Raw genomic sequence first — 22,891 nt, forward strand, 5'->3', positions numbered from 1 at the left:
GGAAAGTGATTTTCTCTGACAGGACAGCATTTAGAAAGTGAAGCAACACTCCATTCACTTCGCACAGTGAATTGAAGTGTTGGAAGAGACTGCTTCTCTTTCAGAGAAACGCATGTGAATTTCTGTTGAATGCTTGTAAGTAGCTTAAGGCACTTTCAAAGGAAAGTGATTTTCTCTGAAAGGACAGCATTTAGAAAGTGAAGCAACACTCCATTCACTTCGCACAGTGAATTGAAGTGTTGGAACAGACTGCTTCTCTTTCAGAGAAACGGATGTGAGTTTTTTGTGAGTGCTTTTAAGTAGCTTAGGCACTTTCAAAGGAAAGTGATTTTCTCTGAAAGGACAGCATTTAGAAAGTGAAGCAACACTCCATTCACTTCGCACAGTGAATTGAAGTGTTGGAACAGACTGCTTCTCTTTCAGAGTAACGGATGTGAGTTTTTTGTGAATGCTTGTAAGTAGCTTAAGGCACTTTCAAAGGAAAGTGATTTTCTCTGACAGGACAGCATTTAGAAAGTGAAGCAACACTCCATTCACTTCGCACAGTGAATTGAAGTGTTGGAACAGACTGCTTCTCTTACAGAGAAACACATGTGAATTTCTGTTGAATGCTTGTAAGTAGCTTTAGGCACTTTCAAAGGAAAGTGATTTTCTCTGACAGGACAGCATTTAGAAAGTGAAGCAAGACTCCATTGACTTCGTACAGTGAATTGAAGTGTTGGAACAGACTGCTTCTCTTTCAGAGAAACGCATGTGAATTTCTGTTGAATGCTTGTAAGTAGCTTAAGGCACTTTCAAAGGAAAGTGATTTTCTCTGAAAGAACAGCATTTAAAAAGTGAAGCAACACTCCATTCACTTCGCACAGTGAATTGAAGTGTTGGAACAGACTGCTTCTCTTTCAGAGAAACGGATGTGAGTCTTTTGTGAAAGCTTGTAAGTAGCTTAAGGCACTTTCAAAGGAAAGTGATTTTCTCTGAAAGGACAGCATTTAGAAAGTGAAGCAACACTCCATTCACTTCGCACAGTGAATTGAAGTGTTGGAACAGACTGCTTCTCTTTCAGAGAAACGCATGTGAGTTTTCTGTGAAAGCTTGTAAGTAGCTTAAGGCACTTTAAAAGGAAAGTGATTTTCCTGAGAGGACAGCATTTAGAAAGTGAAGCAACACTCCATTCACTTCGCACAGTGAATTGAAGTGTTGGAACAGACTGCTTCTCTTTCCGAGAAACGGATGTGAATTTCTGTTGAATGCTTGTTAGTAGCTTAAGGCACTTTCAAAGGAAAGTGATTTTCTCTGACAGGACAGCATTTAGAAAGTGAAGCAACACTCCATTCACTTCGCACAGTGAATTGAAGTGTTGGAACAGACTGCTTCTCTGTCAGAGAAACGCATGTGAATTTCTGTTGAATGCTTGTAAGTAGCTTAAGGCACTTTCAAAGGAAAGTGATTTTCTCTGAAAGGACAGCATTTAGAAAGTGAAGCAACACTCCATTCACTTCGCACAGTGAATTGAAGTGTTGGAACAGACTGCTTCTCTTTCAGGGAAACGCATGTGAATTTCTGTTGAATGCTTGTAAGTAGCTTAAGGCACTTTCAAAGGAAAGTGATTTTCTCTGACAGGACAGCATTTAGAAAGTGAAGCAACACTCCATTCACTTCGCACAGTGAATTGAAGTGTTGGAACAGACTGCTTCTCTTTCAGAGAAACGCATGTGAATTTCTGTTCAATGCTTGTAAGTAGCTAAAGGCACTTTAAAAGGAAAGTGATTTTCTCTGAAAGGACAGCATTTAGAAAGTGAAGCAACACTCCATTCACTTCGCACAGTGAATTGAAGTGTTGGAACAGACTGCTTCTCTTTTAGGGAAATGCATGTGAGTTTTTTGTGAAAGCTTGTAAGTAGCTTAAGGCACTTTCAAAGGAAAGTGATTTTCTCTGAAAGGACAGCATTTAGAAAGTAGAGCAACACTCCATTCACTTCGCACAGTGAATTGAAGTGTTGGAACAGACTGCTTCTCTTTCAGAGAAACGGATGTGAGTTTTTTGTGAGTGCTTGTAAGTAGCTTAGGCACTTTCAAAGGAAAGTGATTTTCTCTGAAAGGACAGCATTTAGAAAGTGAAGCAACACTCCATTCACTTCGCACAGTGAATTGAAGTGTTGGAACAGACTGCTTCTCTTTCAGAGTAACGGATGTGAGTTTTTTGTGAATGCTTGTAAGTAGCTTAAGGCACTTTCAAAGGAAAGTGATTTTCTCTGACAGGACAGCATTTAGAAAGTGAAGCAACACTCCATTCACTTCGCACAGTGAATTGAAGTGTTGGAACAGACTGCTTCTCTTACAGAGAAACACATGTGAATTTCTGTTGAATGCTTGTAAGTAGCTTAAGGCACTTTCAAAGGAAAGTGATTTTCTCTGAAAGAACAGCATTTAAAAAATGAAGCAACACTCCATTCACTTCGCACAGTGAATTGAAGTGTTGGAACAGACTGCTTCTCTTTCAGAGAAACGGATGTGAGTCTTTTGTGAAAGCTTGTAAGTAGCTTAAGGCACTTTCAAAGGAAAGTGATTTTCTCTGAAAGGACAGCATTTAGAAAGTGAAGCAACACTCCATTCACTTCGCACAGTGAATTGAAGTGTTGGAACAGACTGCTTCTCTTTCAGAGAAACGCATGTGAGTTTTTTGTGAAAGCTTGTAAGTAGCTTAAGGCACTTTCAAAGGAAAGTGATTTTCCCTGAAAGGACAGAATTTAGAAAGTGAAGCAACACTCCATTCACTTCGCACAGTGTATTGAAGTGTTGGAACAGACTGCTTCTCTTTCAGAGAAACGCATGTGAATTTCTGTTGAATGCTTGTAAGTAGCATAAGGCACTTTCAAAGGAAAGTGATTTTCTCTGAAAGGACAGCATTTAGAAAGTGAAGCAACACTCCATTCACTTCGCACAGTGAATTGAAGTGTTGGAACAGACTGCTTCTCTTTCAGAGAAACGGATGTGAGTCTTTTGTGAAAGCTTGTAAGTAGCTTAAGGCACTTTCAAAGGAAAGTGATTTTCTCTGAAAGGACAGCATTTAGAAAGTGAAGCAACACTCCATTCACTTCGCACAGTGAATTGAAGTGTTGGAACAGACTGCTTCTCTTTCAGAGAAACGCATGTGAGTTTTTTGTGAAAGCTTGTAAGTAGCTTAAGGCACTTTCAAAGGAAAGTGATTTTCCCTGAAAGGACAGCATTTAGAAAGTGAAGCAACACTCCATTCACTTCGCACAGTGTATTGAAGTGTTGGAACAGACTGCTTCTCTTTCAGAGAAACGCATGTGAATTTCTGTTGAATGCTTGTAAGTAGCTTAAGGCACTTTCAAAGGAAAGTGATTTTCTCTGAAAGGACAGCATTTAGAAAGTGAAGCAACACTCCATTCACTTTGCACAGTGAATTGAAGTGTTGGAACAGACTGCTTCTCTTTCAGGGAAACGCATGTGAGTTTTTTGTGAAAGCTTGTAAGTAGCTTAAGGCACTTTCAAAGGAAAGTGATTTTCTCTGACAGGACAGCATTTAGAAAGTGAAGCAACACTCCATTCACTTCGCACAGTGAATTGAAGTGTTGGAAGAGACTGCTTCTCTTTCAGAGAAACGCATGTGAATTTCTGTTGAATGCTTGTAAGTAGCTTAAGGCACTTTCAAAGGAAAGTGATTTTCTCTGAAAGGACAGCATTTAGAAAGTGAAGCAACACTCCATTCACTTCGCACAGTGAATTGAAGTGTTGGAACAGACTGCTTCTCTTTCAGAGAAACGGATGTGAGTTTTTTGTGAGTGCTTTTAAGTAGCTTAGGCACTTTCAAAGGAAAGTGATTTTCTCTGAAAGGACAGCATTTAGAAAGTGAAGCAACACTCCATTCACTTCGCACAGTGAATTGAAGTGTTGGAACAGACTGCTTCTCTTTCAGAGTAACGGATGTGAGTTTTTTGTGAATGCTTGTAAGTAGCTTAAGGCACTTTCAAAGGAAAGTGATTTTCTCTGACAGGACAGCATTTAGAAAGTGAAGCAACACTCCATTCACTTCGCACAGTGAATTGAAGTGTTGGAACAGACTGCTTCTCTTACAGAGAAACACATGTGAATTTCTGTTGAATGCTTGTAAGTAGCTTTAGGCACTTTCAAAGGAAAGTGATTTTCTCTGACAGGACAGCATTTAGAAAGTGAAGCAAGACTCCATTGACTTCGTACAGTGAATTGAAGTGTTGGAACAGACTGCTTCTCTTTCAGAGAAACGCATGTGAATTTCTGTTGAATGCTTGTAAGTAGCTTAAGGCACTTTCAAAGGAAAGTGATTTTCTCTGAAAGAACAGCATTTAAAAAGTGAAGCAACACTCCATTCACTTCGCACAGTGAATTGAAGTGTTGGAACAGACTGCTTCTCTTTCAGAGAAACGGATGTGAGTCTTTTGTGAAAGCTTGTAAGTAGCTTAAGGCACTTTCAAAGGAAAGTGATTTTCTCTGAAAGGACAGCATTTAGAAAGTGAAGCAACACTCCATTCACTTCGGAAAGTGAATTGAAGTGGTGGAACAGACTGCTTCTCTTTCAGAGAAACGCATGTGAGTTTTCTGTGAAAGCTTGTAAGTAGCTTAAGGCACTTTAAAAGGAAAGTGATTTTCCTGAGAGGACAGCATTTAGAAAGTGAAGCAACACTCCATTCACTTCGCACAGTGAATTGAAGTGTTGGAACAGACTGCTTCTCTTTCCGAGAAACGGATGTGAATTTCTGTTGAATGCTTGTTAGTAGCTTAAGGCACTTTCAAAGGAAAGTGATTTTCTCTGACAGGACAGCATTTAGAAAGTGAAGCAACACTCCATTCACTTCGCACAGTGAATTGAAGTGTTGGAACAGACAGCTTCTCTGTCAGAGAAACGCATGTGAATTTCTGTTGAATGCTTGTAAGTAGCTTAAGGCACTTTCAAAGGAAAGTGATTTTCTCTGAAAGGACAGCATTTAGAAAGTGAAGCAACACTCCATTCACTTCGCACAGTGAATTGAAGTGTTGGAACAGACTGCTTCTCTTTCAGGGAAACGCATGTGAATTTCTGTTGAATGCTTGTAAGTAGCTTAAGGCACTTTCAAAGGAAAGTGATTTTCTCTGACAGGACAGCATTTAGAAAGTGAAGCAACACTCCATTCACTTCGCACAGTGAATTGAAGTGTTGGAACAGACTGCTTCTCTTTCAGAGAAACGCATGTGAATTTCTGTTCAATGCTTGTAAGTAGCTAAAGGCACTTTAAAAGGAAAGTGATTTTCTCTGAAAGGACAGCATTTAGAAAGTGAAGCAACACTCCATTCACTTCGCACAGTGAATTGAAGTGTTGGAACAGACTGCTTCTCTTTTAGGGAAATGCATGTGAGTTTTTTGTGAAAGCTTGTAAGTAGCTTAAGGCACTTTCAAAGGAAAGTGATTTTCTCTGAAAGGACAGCATTTAGAAAGTGAAGCAACACTCCATTCACTTCGGAAAGTGAATTGAAGTGGTGGAACAGACTGCTTCTCTTTCAGAGAAACGCATGTGAGTTTTCTGTGAAAGCTTGTAAGTAGCTTAAGGCACTTTAAAAGGAAAGTGATTTTCCTGAGAGGACAGCATGTAGAAAGTGAAGCAACACTCCATTCACTTCGCACAGTGAATTGAAGTGTTGGAACAGACTGCTTCTCTTTCCGAGAAACGGATGTGAATTTCTGTTGAATGCTTGTTAGTAGCTTAAGGCACTTTCAAAGGAAAGTGATTTTCTCTGACAGGACAGCATTTAGAAAGTGAAGCAACACTCCATTCACTTCGCACAGTGAATTGAAGTGTTGGAACAGACTGCTTCTCTGTCAGAGAAACGCATGTGAATTTCTGTTGAATGCTTGTAAGTAGCTTAAGGCACTTTCAAAGGAAAGTGATTTTCTCTGAAAGGACAGCATTTAGAAAGTGAAGCAACACTCCATTCACTTCGCACAGTGAATTGAAGTGTTGGAACAGACTGCTTCTCTTTCAGGGAAACGCATGTGAATTTCTGTTGAATGCTTGTAAGTAGCTTAAGGCACTTTCAAAGGAAAGTGATTTTCTCTGACAGGACAGCATTTAGAAAGTGAAGCAACACTCCATTCACTTCGCACAGTGAATTGAAGTGTTGGAACAGACTGCTTCTCTTTCAGAGAAACGCATGTGAATTTCTGTTCAATGCTTGTAAGTAGCTAAAGGCACTTTAAAAGGAAAGTGATTTTCTCTGAAAGGACAGCATTTAGAAAGTGAAGCAACACTCCATTCACTTCGCACAGTGAATTGAAGTGTTGGAACAGACTGCTTCTCTTTTAGGGAAATGCATGTGAGTTTTTTGTGAAAGCTTGTAAGTAGCTTAAGGCACTTTCAAAGGAAAGTGATTTTCTCTGAAAGGACAGCATTTAGAAAGTAGAGCAACACTCCATTCACTTCGCACAGTGAATTGAAGTGTTGGAACAGACTGCTTCTCTTTCAGAGAAACGGATGTGAGTTTTTTGTGAAAGCTTGTAAGTAGCTTAAGGCACTTTCAAAGGAAAGTGATTTTCTCTGAAAGGACAGCATTTAGAAAGTGAAGCGACACTCCATTCACTTCGCACAGTGAATTGAAGTGTTGGAACAGACTGCTTCTCTTTCAGAGAAACGGATGTGAGTTTTTTGTGAAAGCTTGTAAGTAGCTTAAGGCACTTTTAAAGGAAAGTGATTTTCTCTGAAAGAACAGCATTTAGAAAGTGAAGCAACACTCCATTCACTTCGCACAGTGTATTGAAGTGTTAGAACAGACTGCTTCTCTTTCAGAGAAACGCATGTGAATTTCTGTTGAATGCTTGTAAGTAGCTTAAGGCACTTTCAAAGGAAAGTGATTTTCTCTGAAACGACAGCATTTAGAAAGTGAAGCAACACTCCATTCACTTCGCACAGTGAATTGAAGTGTTGGAACAGACTGCTTCTCTTTGAGGGAAACGCATGTGAGTTTTTTGTGAAAGCTTGTAAGTAGCTTAAGGCACTTTCAAAGGAAAGTGATTTTCTCTGACAGGACAGCATTTAGAAAGTGAAGCAACACTCCATTCACTTCGCACAGTGAATTGAAGTGTTGGAACAGACTGCTTCTCTTTCAGAGAAACGCATGTGAATTTCTGTTGAATGCTTGTAAGTAGCTTAAGGCACTTTCAAAGGAAAGTGATTTTCTCTGACAGGACAGCATTTAGAAAGTGAAGGAACACTCCATTCACTTCGCACAGTGAATTGAAGTGTTGGAACAGACTGCTTCTCTTTCAGAGAAACGCATGTGAGTTTTTTGTGAGTGCTTGTAAGTAGCTTAAGGCACTTTCAAAGGAAAGTGATTTTCTCTGAAAGGACAGCATTTAGAAAGTGAAGCAACACTCCATTCACTTCGCACAGTGAATTGAAGTGTTGGAACAGACTGCTTCTCTTTCAGAGAAACGCATGTGAATTTCTGTTGAATGCTTGTAAGTAGCTTAAGGCACTTTCAAAGGAAGGTGATTTTCTCTGAAAGGACAGCATTTAGAAAGTGAAGCAGCACTCCATTCACTTCGCACAGTGAATTGAAGTGCTGGAACAGACTGCTTCTCTTTCAGAGAAACGGATGTGAGTTTTTTGTGAAAGCTTGTAAGTAGGTTGGGGCACTTTCAAAGGAAAGTGATTTTCTCTGACAGGACAGCATTTAGAAAGTGAAGCAACACTCCATTCACTTCGCACAGTGAATTGAAGTGTTGGAACAGACTGCTTCTCTTTCAGAGAAACGCATGTGAGTTTTTTGTGAAAGCTTGTAAGTAGCTTAAGGCACTTTCAAAGGAAAGTGATTTTCTCTGAAAGGACAGCATTTAGAAAGTGAAGGAACACTCCATTCACTTCGCACAGTGAATTGAAGTGTTGGAACAGACTGCTTCTCTTTCAGAGAAACGGATGTGAGTTTTTTGTGAGTGCTTGTAAGTAGCTTAGGCACTTTCAAAGGAAAGTGATTTTCTCTGAAAGGACAGCATTTAGAAAGTGAAGCAACACTCCATTCACTTCGTACAGTGAATTGAAGTGTTGGAACAGACTGCTTCTCTTTCAGAGTAACGGATGTGAGTTTTATGTGAATGCTTGTAAGTAGCTTAAGGCACTTTCAAAGGAAAGTGATTTTCTCTGACAGGACAGCATTTAGAAAGTGAAGCAACACTCCATTCACTTCGCACAGTGAATTGAAGTGTTGGAACAGACTGCTTCTCTTACAGAGAAACACATGTGAATTTCTGTTGAATGCTTGTAAGTAGCTTTAGGCACTTTCAAAGGAAAGTGATTTTCTCTGACAGGACAGCATTTAGAAAGTGAAGCAAGACTCCATTCACTTCGTACAGTGAATTGAAGTGTTGGAACAGACTGCTTCTCTTTCAGAGAAACGCATGTGAATTTCTGTTGAATGCTTGTAAGTAGCTTAAGGCACTTTCAAAGGAAAGTGATTTTCTCTGAAAGAACAGCATTTAAAAAGTGAAGCAACACTCCATTCACTTCGCACAGTGAATTGAAGTGTTGGAACAGACTGCTTCTCTTTCAGAGAAACGGATGTGAGTCTTTTGTGAAAGCTTGTAAGTAGCTTAAGGCACTTTCAAAGGAAAGTGATTTTCTCTGAAAGGACAGCATTTAGAAAGTGAAGCAACACTCCATTCACTTCGCACAGTGAATTGATGTGTTGGAACAGACTGCTTCTCTTTCAGAGAAACGCATGTGAGTTTTCTGTGAAAGCTTGTAAGTAGCTTAAGGCACTTTAAAAGGAAAGTGATTTTCCTGAGAGGACAGCATTTAGAAAGTGAAGCAACACTCCATTCACTTCGCACAGTGAATTGAAGTGTTGGAACAGACTGCTTCTCTTTCAGAGAAACGCATGTGAGTTTTTTGTGAAAGCTTGTAAGTAGCTTAAGGCACTTTCAAAGGAAAGTGATTTTCTCTGACAGGACAGCATTTAGAAAGTGAAGCAACACTCCATTCACTTCGCACAGTGAATTGAAGTGTTGGAACAGACTGCTTCTCTTTCAGAGAAAAGGATGTGAGTTTTTTGTGAAAGCTTGTAAGTAGCTTAAGGCACTTTCAAAGGAAAGTGATTTTCGCTGACAGGACAGCATTTAGAAAGTGAAGCAACACTCCATTCACTTCGCACAGTGAATTGAAGTGTTGGAACAGACTGCTTCTCTTTCAGAGAAACGCATGTGAGTTTTTTGTGAAAGCTTGTAAGTAGCTTAAGGCACTTTCAAAGGAATGTGATTTTCTCTGACAGGACAGCATTTAGAAAGTGAAGCAACACTCCATTCACTTCACACAGTGAATTGAAGTGTTGGAACAGACTGCTTCTCTTACAGAGAAACGCATGTGAATTTCTGTTGAATGCTTGTAAGTAGCTTAAGGCACTTTCAAAGGAAAGTGATTTTCTCTGAAAAGACAGCATTTAGAAAGTGAGGCAACACTCCATTCACTTCGCACAGTGAATTGAAGTGTTGGAACAGACTGCTTCTCTTTCAGAGAAACGCATGTGAATTTCTGTTCAATGCTTGTAAGTAGCTTAAGGCACTTTCAAAGGAAAGTGATTTTCTCTGAAAGGACAGCATTTAGAAAGTGAAGCAACACTCCATTCACTTCGCGCAGTGAATTGAAGTGTTGGAACAGACTGCTTTTCTTTCAGGGAAACGCATGTGAATTTCTGTTGAATGCTTGTAAGTAGCTTAAGGCACTTTCAAAGGAAAGTGATTTTCTCTGAAAGGACAGCATTTAGAAAGTGAAGCAACACTCCATTCACTTCGCACAGTGAATTGAAGTGTTGGAACAGACTGCTTCTCTTTCAGAGAAACGCATGTGAATTTCTGTTAAATGCTTGTAAGTAGTTTAAAGCACTTTCAAAGGAAAGTGGTTTTCTCTGAAAGAACAGCATTTAGAAAGTGAAGCAACACTCCATTCACTTCGCACAGTGAATTGAAGTGTTGGAACAGACTGCTTCTCTTTCAGAGAAACGCATGTGAGTTTTTTGTGAAAGCTTGTAAGTAGCTTAAGGCACTTTCAAAGGAAAGTGATTTTCTCTGACAGGACAGCATTTAGAAAGTGAAGCAACACTCCATTCACTTCGTACAGTGAATTGAAGTGTTGGAACACACTGCTTCTCTTACAGAGAAACGCATGTGAATTTCTGTTGAATGCTTGTAAGTAGCTTAAGGCACTTTCAAAGGAAAGTGATTTTCTCTGACAGGACAGCATTTAGAAAGTGAAGCAACACTCCATTCACTTCGCACAGTGAATAGAAGTGTTGGAACAGACTGTTTCTCTGTCAGAGAAACGCATGTGAATTTCTGTTGAATCCTTGTAAGTAGCTTAAGGCACTTTCAAAGGAAAGTGATTTTCTCTGAAAGGACAGCATTTAGAAAGTGAAGCAACACTCCATTCACTTCGCACAGTGAATTGAAGTGTTGGAACAGACTGCTTCTCTTTCAGAGAAACGGATGTGAGTTTTTTGTGAAAGCTTGTAAGTAGCTTAAGGCACTTTCAAAGGAAAGTGATTTTCTCTGAAAGGACAGCATTTAGAAAGTGAAGCAACACTCCATTCACTTCGCACAGTGAATTGAAGTGTTGGAACAGACTGCTTCTCTTTCAGAGAAACGCATGTGAGTTTTTTGTGAAAGCTTGTAAGTAGCTTAAGGCACTTTCAAAGGAAAGTGATTTTCTCTGACAGGACAGCATTTAGAAAGTGAAGCAACACTCCATTCACTTCGCACAGCGAAGTGAAGTGTTGAAACAGACTGCTTCTCTTACAGAGAAACGCATGTGAATTTCTGTTGAATGCTTGTAAGTAGCTTAAGGCACTTTCAAAGGAAAGTGATTTTCTCTGAAAGGACAGCATTTAGAAAGTGAAGCAACACTCCATTCACTTCGCACAGTGAATTGAAGTGTTTCAACAGACTGCTTCTCTTTCAGAGAAACGCATGTGAATTTCTGTTGAATGCTTGTAAGTAGCTTAAGGCACTTTCAAAGGAAAGTGATTTTCTCTGAAAAGACAGCATTTAGAAAGTGAGGCAACACTCCATTCACTTCGCACAGTGAATTGAAGTGTTGGAACAGACTGCTTCTCTTTCAGAGAAACGCATGTGAATTTCTGTTGAATGCTTGTAAGTAGCTTAAGGCACTTTCAAAGGAAAGTGATTTTCTCTGAAAGGACAGCATTTAGAAAGTGAAGCAACACTCCATTCACTTCGCGCAGTGAATTGAAGTGTTGGAACAGACTGCTTTTCTTTCAGGGAAACGCATGTGAATTTCTGTTGAATGCTTGTAAGTAGCTTAAGGCACTTTCAAAGGAAAGTGATTTTCTCTGAAAGGACAGCATTTATAAAGTGAAGCAACACTCCATTCACTTCGCACAGTGAATTGAAGTGTTGGAACAGACTGCTTCTCTTTCAGAGAAACGCATGTGAATTTCTGTTAAATGCTTGTAAGTAGTTTAAAGCACTTTCAAAGGAAAGTGGTTTTCTCTGAAAGAACAGCATTTAGAAAGTGAAGCAACACTCCATTCACTTCGCACAGTGAATTGAAGTGTTGGAACAGACTGCTTCTCTTTCAGAGAAACGCATGTGAGTTTTTTGTGAAAGCTTGTAAGTAACTTAAGGCACTTTCAAAGGAAAGTGATTTTCTCTGACAGGACAGCATTTAGAAAGTGAAGCAACACTCCATTCACTTCGCACAGTGAATTGAAGTGTTGGAACACACTGCTTCTCTTAGAGAAACCCATGTGAATTTCTGTTGAATGCTTGCAATTAGCTTAAGGCACTTTCAAAGGAAAGTGATTTTCTCTGAAAGGACAGCATTTAGAAAGTGAAGCAACACTCCATTCACTTCGCACTGTGAATTGAAGTGTTGGAACAGACTGTTTCTCTGTCAGAGAAAGGCATGTGAATTTCTGTTGAGTCCTTGTAAGTAGCTTAAGGCACTTTCAAAGGAAAGTGATTTTCTCTGAAAGGACAGCATTTAGAAAGTGAAGCAACACTCCATTCACTTCGCACAGTGAATTGAAGTGTTGGAACAGACTGCTTCTCTTTCAGAGAAACGGATGTGAGTTTTTTGTGAAAACTTGTAAGTAGCTTTAGGCACTTTCAAAGGAAAGTGATTTTCTCTGACAGGACAGCATTTAGAAAGTGAAGCAACACTCCATTCACTTCGCACAGTGAATTGAAGTGTTGGAACAGACTGTTTCTCTGTCAGAGAAACGCATGTGAATTTCTGTTGAATCCTTGTAAGTAGCTTAAGGCACTTTCAAAGGAAAGTGATTTTCTCTGAAAGGACAGCATTTAGAAAGTGAAGCAACACTCCATTCACTTCGCACAGTGAATTGAAGTGTTGGAACAGACTGCTTCTCTTTCAGAGAAACGGATGTGAGTTTTTTGTGAAAGCTTGTAAGTAGCTTTAGGCACTTTCAAAGGAATGTGATTTTCTCTGACAGGACAGCATTTAGAAAGTGAAGCAACACTCCATTCACTTCGCACAGTGAATTGAAGTGTTGGAACAGACTGCTTCTCTTTCAGAGAAACGCATGTGAATTTCTGTTGAATGCTTGTAAGTAGCTTAAGGCACTTTCAAAGGAAACTGATTTTCTCTGAAAAGACAGCATTTAGAAAGTGAGGCAACACTCCATTCACTTCGCACAGTGAATTGAAGTGTTGGAACAGACTGCTTCTCTTTCAGAGAAACGCATGTGAATTTCTGTTCAATGCTTGTAAGTAGCTTAAGGCACTTTCAAAGGAAAGTGATTTTCTCTGAAAGGACAGCATTTAGAAAGTGAAGCAACACTCCATTCACTTCGCGCAGTGAATTGAAGTGTTGGAACAGACTGCTTTTCTTTCAGGGAAACGCATGTGAATTTCTGTTGAATGCTTGTAAGTAGCTTAAGGCACTTTCAAAGGAAAGTGATTTTCTCTGAAAGGACAGCATTTAGAAAGTGAAGCAACACTCCATTCACTTCGCACAGTGAATTGAAGTGTTGGAACAGACTGCTTCTCTTTCAGAGAAACGCATGTGAATTTCTGTTGAATGCTTGTAAGTAGTTTAAAGCACTTTCAAAGGAAAGTGGTTTTCTCTGAAAGAACAGCATTTAGAAAGTGAAGCAACACTCCATTCACTTCGCACAGTGAATTGACGTGTTGGAACAGACTGCTTCTCTTTCAGAGAAACGCATGTGAGTTTTTTGTGAAAGCTTGTAAGTAGCTTAAGGCACTTTCAAAGGAAAGTGATTTTCTCTGACAGGACAGCATTTAGAAAGTGAAGCAACACTCCATTCACTTCGCACAGTGAATTGAAGTGTTGGAACACACTGCTTCTCTTACAGAGAAACGCATGTGAATTTCTGTTGAATGCTTGTAAGTAGCTTAAGGCACTTTCAATGGAAAGTGATTTTCTCTGAAAGGACAGCATTTAGAAAGTGAAGCAACACTCCATTCACTTCGCACAGTGAATTGAAGTGTTGGAACAGACTGTTTCTCTGTCAGAGAAACGCATGTGAATTTCTGTTGAATCCTTGTAAGTAGCTTAAGGCACTTTCAAAGGAAAGTGATTTTCTATGAAAGGACAGCATTTAGAAAGTGAAGCAACACTCCATTCACTTCGCACAGTGAATTGAAGTGTTGGAACAGACTGCTTCTCTTTCAGAGAAACGGATGTGAGTTTTTGTGAAAGCTTGTAAGTAGCTTAAAGCACTTTCAAAGGAAAGTGATTTTCTCTGAAAGGACAGCATTTAGAAAGTGAAGCAACACTCCATTCACTTCGCACAGTGAATTGAAGTGTTGGAACAGACTGCTTCTCTTTCAGAGAAACGCATGTGAGTTTTTTGTGAAAGCTTGTAAGTAGCTTAAGGCACTTTCAAAGGAAAGTGATTTTCTCTGACAGGACAGCATTTAGAAAGTGAAGCAACACTCCATTCACTTCGCACAGTGAATTGAAGTGTTGGAACAGACTGTTTCTCTGTCAGAGAAACGCATGTGAATTTCTGTTGAATCCTTGTAAGTAGCTTAAGGCACTTTCAAAGGAAAGTGATTTTCTCTAAAAAGACAGCATTTAGAAAGTGAAGCAACACTCCATTCACTTCGCACAGTGAATTGAAGTGTTGGAACAGACTGCTTCTCTTTCAGAGAAACGCATGTGAATTTCTGTTCAATGCTTGTAAGTAGCTTAAGGCACTTTCAAAGGAAAGTGATTTTCTCTGAAAGGACAGCATTTAGAAAGTGAAGCAACACTCCATTCACTTCGCGCAGTGAATTGAAGTGTTGGAACAGACTGCTTTTCTTTCAGGGAAACGCATGTGAATTTCTGTTGAATGCTTGTAAGTAGCTTAAGGCACTTTCAAAGGAAAGTGATTTTCTCTGAAAGGACAGCATTTAGAAAGTGAAGCAACACTCCATTCACTTCGCACAGTGAATAGAAGTGTTGGAACAGACTGTTTCTCTGTCAGAGAAACGCATGTGAATTTCTGTTGAATCCTTGTAAGTAGCTTAAGGCACTTTCAAAGGAAAGTGATTTTCACTGAAAGGACAGCATTTAGAAAGTGAAGCAACACTCCATTCACTTCGCACAGTGAATTGAAGTCTTGGAACAGACTGCTTCTCTTTCAGAGAAACGGATGTGAGTTTTTTGTGAAAGCTTGTAAGTAGCTTAAGGCACTTTCAAAGGAAAGTGATTTTCTCTGAAAGGACAGCATTTAGAAAGTGAAGCAACACTCCATTCACTTCGCACAGTGAATTGAAGTGTTGGAACAGACTGCTTCTCTTTCAGAGAAACGCATGTGAGTTTTTTGTGAAAGCTTGTAAGTAGCTTAAGGCACTTTCAAAGGAAAGTGATTTTCTCTGACAGGACAGCATTTAGAAAGTGAAGCAACACTCCATTCACTTCGCACAGCGAAGTGAAGTGTTGGAACAGACTGCTTCTCTTACAGAGAAACGCATGTGAATTTCTGTTGAATGCTTGTAAGTAGCTTAAGGCACTTTCAAAGGAAAGTGATTTTCTCTGAAAGGACAGCATTTAGAAAGTGAAGCAACACTCCATTCACTTCGCACAGTGAATTGAAGTGTTTCAACAGACTGCTTCTCTTTCAGAGAAACGGATGTGAGTTTTTTGTGAAAGCTTGTAAGTAGCTTAAGGCACTTTCAAAGGAAAGTGATTTTCTCTGAAAGGACAGCATTTAGAAAGTGAAGCAACACTCCATTCACTTCGCACAGTGAATTGAAGTGTTGGAACAGACTGCTTCTCTTTCAGAGAAACGGATGTGAGTTTTTTGTGAAAGCTTGTAAGTAGCTTAAGGCACTTTCCAAGGAAAGTGATTTTGTCTGACAGGACAGCATTTAGAAAGTGAAGCAACACTCCATTCACTTCGCACAGTGAATTGAAGTGTTGGAACAGACTGCTTCTCTTTCAGAGAAACGCATGTGAGTTTTTTGTGAAAGCTTGTAAGTAGCTTAAGGCACTTTCAAAGGAATGTGATTTTCTCTGACAGGACAGCATTTAGAAAGTGAAGCAACACTCCATTCACTTCGCACAGTGAATTGAAGTGTTGGAATAGACTGCTTCTCTTTCAGAGAAACGCATGTGAATTTCTGTTGAATGCTTGTAAGTAGCTTAAGGCACTTTCAAAGGAAAGTGATTTTCTCTGAAAAGACAGCATTTAGAAAGTGAGGCAACACTCCATTCACTTCGCAGAGTGAATTGAAGTGTTGGAACAGACTGCTTCTCTTTCAGAGAAACGCATGTGAATTTCTGTTCAATGCTTGTAAGTAGCTTAAGGCACTTTCAAAGGAAAGTGATTTTCTCTGAAAGGACAGCATTTAGAAAGTGAAGCAACACTCCATTCACTTCGCGCAGTGAATTGAAGTGTTGGAACAGACTGCTTTTCTTTCAGGGAAACGCATGTGAATTTCTGTTGAATGCTTGTAAGTAGCTTAAGGCACTTTCAAAGGAAAGTGATTTTCCCTGAAAGGACAGCATTTAGAAAGTGAAGCAACACTCCATTCACTTCGCACAGTGAATTGAAGTGTTGGAACAGACTGCTTCTCTTTCAGAGAAACGCATGTGAATTTCTGTTAAATGCTTGTAAGTAGTTTAAAGCACTTTCAAAGGAAAGTGGTTTTCTCTGAAAGAACAGCATTTAGAAAGTGAAGCAACACTCCATTCACTTCGCACAGTGAATTGAAGTGTTGGAACAGACTGCTTCTCTTTCAGAGAAACGCATGTGAGTTTTTTGTGAAAGCTTGTAAGTAGCTTAAGGCACTTTCAAAGGAAAGTGATTTTCTCTGACAGGACAGCATTTAGAAAGTGAAGGAACACTCCATTCACTTCGCACAGTGAATTGAAGTGTTGGAACACACTGCTTCTCTTAGAGAAACCCATGTGAATTTCTGTTGAATGCTTGCAATTAGCTTAAGGCACTTTCAAAGGAAAGTGATTTTCTCTGAAAGGACAGCATTTAGAAAGTGAAGCAACACTCCATTCACTTCGCACAGTGAATTGAAGTGTTGGAACAGACTGTTTCTCTGTCAGAGAAACGCATGTGAATTTCTGTTGAGTCCTTGTAAGTAGCTTAAGGCACTTTCAAAGGAAAGTGATTTTCTCTGAAAGGACAGCATTTAGAAAGTGAAGCAACACTCCATTCACTTCGCACAGTGAATTGAAGTGTTGGAACAGACTGCTTCTCTTTCAGAGAAACGGATGTGAGTTTTTTGTGAAAACTTGTAAGTAGCTTTAGGCACTTTCAAAGGAAAGTGATTTTCTCTGACAGGACAGCATTTAGAAAGTGAAGCAACACTCCATTCACTTCGCACAGTGAACTGAAGTGTTGGAACAGACTGTTTCTCTGTCAGAGAAACGCATGTGAATTTCTGTTGAATCCTTGTAAGTAGCTTAAGGCACTTTCAAAGGAAAGTGATTTTCTCTGAAAGGACAGCATTTAGAAAGTGAAGCAACACTCCATTCACTTCGCACAGTGAATTGAAGTGTTGGAACAGACTGCTTCTCTTTCAGAGAAACGGATGTGAGTTTTTTGTGAAAGCTTGTAAGTAGCTTTAGGCACTTTCAAAGGAATGTGATTTTCTCTGACAGGACAGCATTTAGAAAGTGAAGCAACACTCCATTCACTTCGCACAGTGAATTGAAGTGTTGGAACAGACTGCTTCTCTTTCAGAGAATCGCATGTGAATTTCTGTTGAATGCTTGTAAGTAGCTTAAGGCACTTTCAAAGGAAACTGATTTTCTCTGAAAAGACAGCATTTAGAAAGTGAGGCAACACTCCATTCACTTCGCACAGTGAATTGAAGTGTTGGAACAGACTGCTTCTCTTTCAGAGAAACGCATGTGAATTTCTGGTCAATGCTTGTAAGTAGCTTAAGGCACTTTCAAAGGAAAGTGATTTTCTCTGAAAGGACAGCATTTAGAAAGTGAAACAACACTCCATTCACTTCGTGCAGTGAATTGAAGTGTTGGAACAGACTGCTTTTCTTTCAGGGAAACGCATGTGAATTTCTGTTGAATGCTTGTAAGTAGCTTAAGGCACTTTCAAAGGAAAGTGATTTTCTCTGAAAGGACAGCATTTAGAAAGTGAAGCAACACTCCATTCACTTCGCACAGTGAATTGAAGTGTTGGAACAGACTGCTTCTCTTTCAGAGAAACGCATGTGAATTTCTGTTGAATGCTTGTAAGTAGTTTAAAGCACTTTCAAAGGAAAGTGGTTTTCTCTGAAAGAACAGCATTTAGAAAGTGAAGCAACACTCCATTCACTTCGCACAGTGAATTGAAGTGTTGGAACAGACTGCTTCTCTTTCAGAGAAACGGAAGTGAGTTTTTTGTGAAAGCTTGTAATTAGCTTAAGGCACTTTCAAAGGAAAGTGATTTTCTCTGACAGGACAGCATTTAGAAAGTGAAGCAACACTCCATTCACTTCGCACAGTGAATTGAAGTGTTGGAACACACTGCTTCTCTTACAGAGAAACGCATGTGAATTTCTGTTGAATGCTTGTAAGTAGCTTAAGGCACTTTCAAAGGAAAGTGATTTTCTCTGAAAGGACAGCATTTAGAAAGTGAAGCAACACTCCATTCACTTCGCACAGTGAATTGAAGTGTTGGAACAGACTGTTTCTCTGTCAGAGAAACGCATGTGAATTTCTGTTGAATCCTTGTAAGTAGCTTAAGGCACTTTCAAAGGAAAGTGATTTTCTCTGAAAGGACAGCATTTAGAAAGTGAAGCAACACTCCATTCACTTCGCACAGTGAATTGAAGTGTTGGAACAGACTGCTTCTCTTTCAGAGAAACGGATGTGAGTTTTTTGTGAAAGCTTGTAAGTAGCTTAAAGCACTTTCAAAGGAAAGTGATTTTCTCTGAAAGGACAGCATTTAGAAAGTGAAGCAACACTCCATTCACTTCGCACAGTGAATTGAAGTGTTGGAACAGACTGCTTCTCTTTCAGAAAAACGCATGTGAGTTTTTTGTGAAAGCTTGTAAGTAGCTTAAGGCACTTTCAAAGGAAAGTGATTTTCTCTGACAGGACAGCATTTAGAAAGTGAAGCAACACTCCATTCACTTCGCACAGTGAATTGAAGTGTTGGAACACACTGCTTCTCTTACAGAGAAACGCATGTGAATTTCTGTTGAATGCTTGTAAGTAGCTTAAGGCACTTTCAAAGGAAAGTGAATTTCTCTGAAAGGACAGCATTTAGAAAGTGAAGCAACACTCCATTCACTTCGCACAGTGAATTGAAGTGTTGGAACAGACTGTTTCTCTGTCAGAGAAACGCATGTGAATTTCTGTTGAATCCTTGTAAGTAGCTTAAGGCACTTTCAAAGGAAAGTGATTTTCTCTAAAAAGAAAGCATTTAGAAAGTGAAGCAACACTCCATTCACTTCGCACAGTGAATTGAAGTGTTGGAACAGACTGCTTCTCTTTCAGAGAAACGCATGTGAATTTCTGTTGAATGCTTGTAAGTAGCTTAAGGCACTTTCAAAGGAAAGTGATTTTCTCTGAAAGGACAGCATTTAGAAAGTGAAGCAACACTCCATTCACTTCGCACAGTGAATTGAAGTGTTGGAACAGACTGCTTCTCTTTCAGAGAAACGCATGTGAATTTCTGTTAAATGCTTGTAAGTAGTTTAAAGCACTTTCAAAGGAAAGTGGTTTTCTCTGAAAGGACAGCATTTAGAAAGTGAAGCAACACTCCATTCACTTCGCACAGTGAATTGAAGTGTTGGAACAGACTGCTTCTCTTTCAGAGAAACGCATGTGAGTTTTTTGTGAAAGCTTGTAAGTAGCTTAAGGCACTTTCAAAGGAAAGTGATTTTCTCTGACAGGACAGCATTTAGAAAGTGAAGCAACACTCCATTCACTTAGCACAGTGAATTGAAATGTTGGAACACACTGCTTTTCTTAGAGAAACCCATGTGAATTTCTGTTGAATGCTTGCAATTAGCTTAAGGCACTTTCAAAGGAAAGTGATTTTCTCTGAAAGGACAGCATTTAGAAAGTGAAGCAACACTCCATTCACTTCGCACAGTGAATTGAAGTGTTGGAACAGACTGTTTCTCTGTCAGAGAAACGCATGTGAATTTCTGTTGAGTCCTTGTAAGTAGCTTAAGGCACTTTCAAAGGAAAGTGATTTTCTCTGAAAGGACAGCATTTAGAAAGTGAAGCAACACTCCATTCACTTCGCACAGTGAATTGAAGTGTTGGAACAGACTGCTTCTCTTTCAGAGAAACAGATGTGAGTTTTTTGTGAAAACTTGTAAGTAGCTTTAGGCACTTTCAAAGGAAAGTGATTTTCTCTGACAGGACAGCATTTAGAAAGTGAAGCAACACTCCATTCACTTCGCACAGTGAATTGAAGTGTTGGAACAGACTGTTTCTCTGTCAGAGAAACGCATGTGAATTTCTGTTGAATCCTTGTAAGTAGCTTAAGGCACTTTCAAAGGAAAGTGATTTTCTCTGAAAGGACAGCATTTAGAAAGTGAAGCAACACTCCATTCACTTCGCACAGTGAATTGAAGTGTTGGAACAGACTGCTTCTCTTTCAGAGAAACGGATGTGAGTTTTTTGTGAAAGCTTGTAAGTAGCTTTAGGCACTTTCAAAGGAATGTGATTTTCTCTGACAGGACAGCATTTAGAAAGTGAAGCAACACTCCATTCACTTCGCACAGTGAATTGAAGTGTTGGAACAGACTGCTTCTCTTTCAGAGAAACGCATTTGAATTTCTGTTGAATGCTTGTAAGTAGCTTAAGGCACTTTCAAAGGAAACTGATTTTCTCTGAAAAGACAGCATTTAGAAAGTGAGGCAACACTCCATTCACTTCGCACAGTGAATTGAAGTGTTGGAACAGACTGCTTCTCTTTCAGAGAAACGCATGTGAATTTCTGTTCAATGCTTGTAAGTAGCTTAAGGCACTTTCAAAGGAAAGTGATTTTCTCTGAAAGGACAGCATTTAGAAAGTGAAGGAACACTCCATTCACTTCGCACAGTGAATTGAAGTGTTGGAACAGACTGCTTCTCTTTCAGAGAAACGGATGTGAGTTTTTTGTGAAAGCTTGTAAGTAGCTTAAAGCACTTTCAAAGGAAAGTGATTTTCTCTGAAAGGACAGCATTTAGAAAGTGAAGCAACACTCCATTCACTTCGCACAGTGAATTGAAGTGTTGGAACAGACTGCTTCTCTTACAGAGAAACGCATGTGAGTTTTTTGTGAAAGCTTGTAAGTAGCTTAAGGCACTTTCAAAGGAAAGTGATTTTCTCTGACAGGACAGCATTTAGAAAGTGAAGCAACACTCCATTCACTTCGCACAGTGAATTGAAGTGTTGGAACACACTGCTTCTCTTACAGAGAAACGCATGTGAATTTCTGTTGAATGCTTGTAAGTAGCTTAAGGCACTTTCAAAGGAAAGTGAATTTCTCTGAAAGGACAGCATTTAGAAAGTGAAGCAACACTCCATTCACTTCCCACAGTGAATTGAAGTGTTGGAACAGACTGTTTCTCTGTCAGAGAAACGCATGTGAATTTCTGTTGAATCCTTGTAAGTAGCTTAAGGCACTTTCAAAGGAAAGTGATTTTCTCTAAAAAGAAAGCATTTAGAAAGTGAAGCAACACTCCATTCACTTCGCACAGTGAATTGAAGTGTTGGAACAGACTGCTTCTCTTTCAGAGAAACGCATGTGAATTTCTGTTCAATGCTTGTAAGTAGCTTAAGGCACTTTCAAAGGAAAGTGATTTTCTCTGAAAGGACAGCATTTAGAAAGTGAAGCAACACTCCATTCACTTCGCGCAGTGAATTGAAGTGTTGGAACAGACTGCTTTTCTTTCAGGGAAACGCATGTGAATTTCTGTTGAATGCTTGTAAGTAGCTTAAGGCACTTTCAAAGGAAAGTGATTTTCTCTGAAAGGACAGCATTTAGAAAGTGAAGCAACACTCCATTCACTTCGCACAGTGAATTGAAGTGTTGGAACAGACTGCTTCTCTTTCAGAGAAACGCATGTGAATTTCTGTTAAATGCTTGTAAGTAGTTTAAAGCACTTTCAAAGGAAAGTGGTTTTCTCTGAAAGGACAGCATTTAGAAAGTGAAGCAACACTCCATTCACTTCGCACAGTGAATTGAAGTGTTGGAACAGACTGCTTCTCTTTCAGAGAAACGCATGTGAGTTTTTTGTGAAAGCTTGTAAGTAGCTTAAGGCACTTTCAAAGGAAAGTGATTTTCTCTGACAGGACAGCATTTAGAAAGTGAAGCAACACTCCATTCACTTAGCACAGTGAATTGAAGTGTTGGAACACACTGCTTCTCTTAGAGAAACCCATGTGAATTTCTGTTGAATGCTTGCAATTAGCTTAAGGCACTTTCAAAGGAAAGTGATTTTCTCTGAAAGGACAGCATTTAGAAAGTGAAGCAACACTCCATTCACTTCGCACAGTGAATTGAAGTGTTGGAACAGACTGTTTCTCTGTCAGAGAAACGCATGTGAATTTCTGTTGAGTCCTTGTAAGTAGCTTAAGGCACTTTCAAAGGAAAGTGATTTTCTCTGAAAGGACAGCATTTAGAAAGGGAAGCAACACTCCATTCACTTCGCACAGTGAATTGAAGTGTTGGAACAGACTGCTTCTCTTTCAGAGAAACAGATGTGAGTTTTTTGTGAAAACTTGTAAGTAGCTTTAGGCACTTTCAAAGGAAAGTGATTTTCTCTGACAGGACAGCATTTAGAAAGTGAAGCAACACTCCATTCACTTCGCACAGTGAATTGAAGTGTTGGAACAGACTGTTTCTCTGTCAGAGAAACGCATGTGAATTTCTGTTGAATCCTTGTAAGTAGCTTAAGGCACTTTCAAAGGAAAGTGATTTTCTCTGAAAGGACAGCATTTAGAAAGTGAAGCAACACTCCATTCACTTCGCACAGTGAATTGAAGTGTTGGAACAGACTCCTTCTCTTTCAGAGAAACGGATGTGAGTTTTTTGTGAAAGCTTGTAAGTAGCTTTAGGCACTTTCAAAGGAATGTGATTTTCTCTGACAGGACAGCATTTAGAAAGTGAAGCAACACTCCATTCACTTCGCACAGTGAATTGAAGTGTTGGAACAGACTGCTTCTCTTTCAGAGAAACGCATTTGAATTTCTGTTGAATGCTTGTAAGTAGCTTAAGGCACTTTCAAAGGAAACTGATTTTCTCTGAAAAGACAGCATTTAGAAAGTGAGGCAACACTCCATTCACTTCGCACAGTGAATTGAAGTGTTGGAACAGACTGTTTCTCTGTCAGAGAAACGCATGTGAATTTCTGTTCAATGCTTGTAAGTAGCTTAAGGCACTTTCAAAGGAAAGTGATTTTCTCTGAAAGGACAGC

The sequence above is a fragment of the Myodes glareolus genome, chromosome 15, assembly GCF_982192425.1.
Source record: "Myodes glareolus chromosome 15, mMyoGla1.1, whole genome shotgun sequence".
NCBI classification, from domain to species: Eukaryota; Metazoa; Chordata; class Mammalia; order Rodentia; family Cricetidae; genus Myodes; species Myodes glareolus.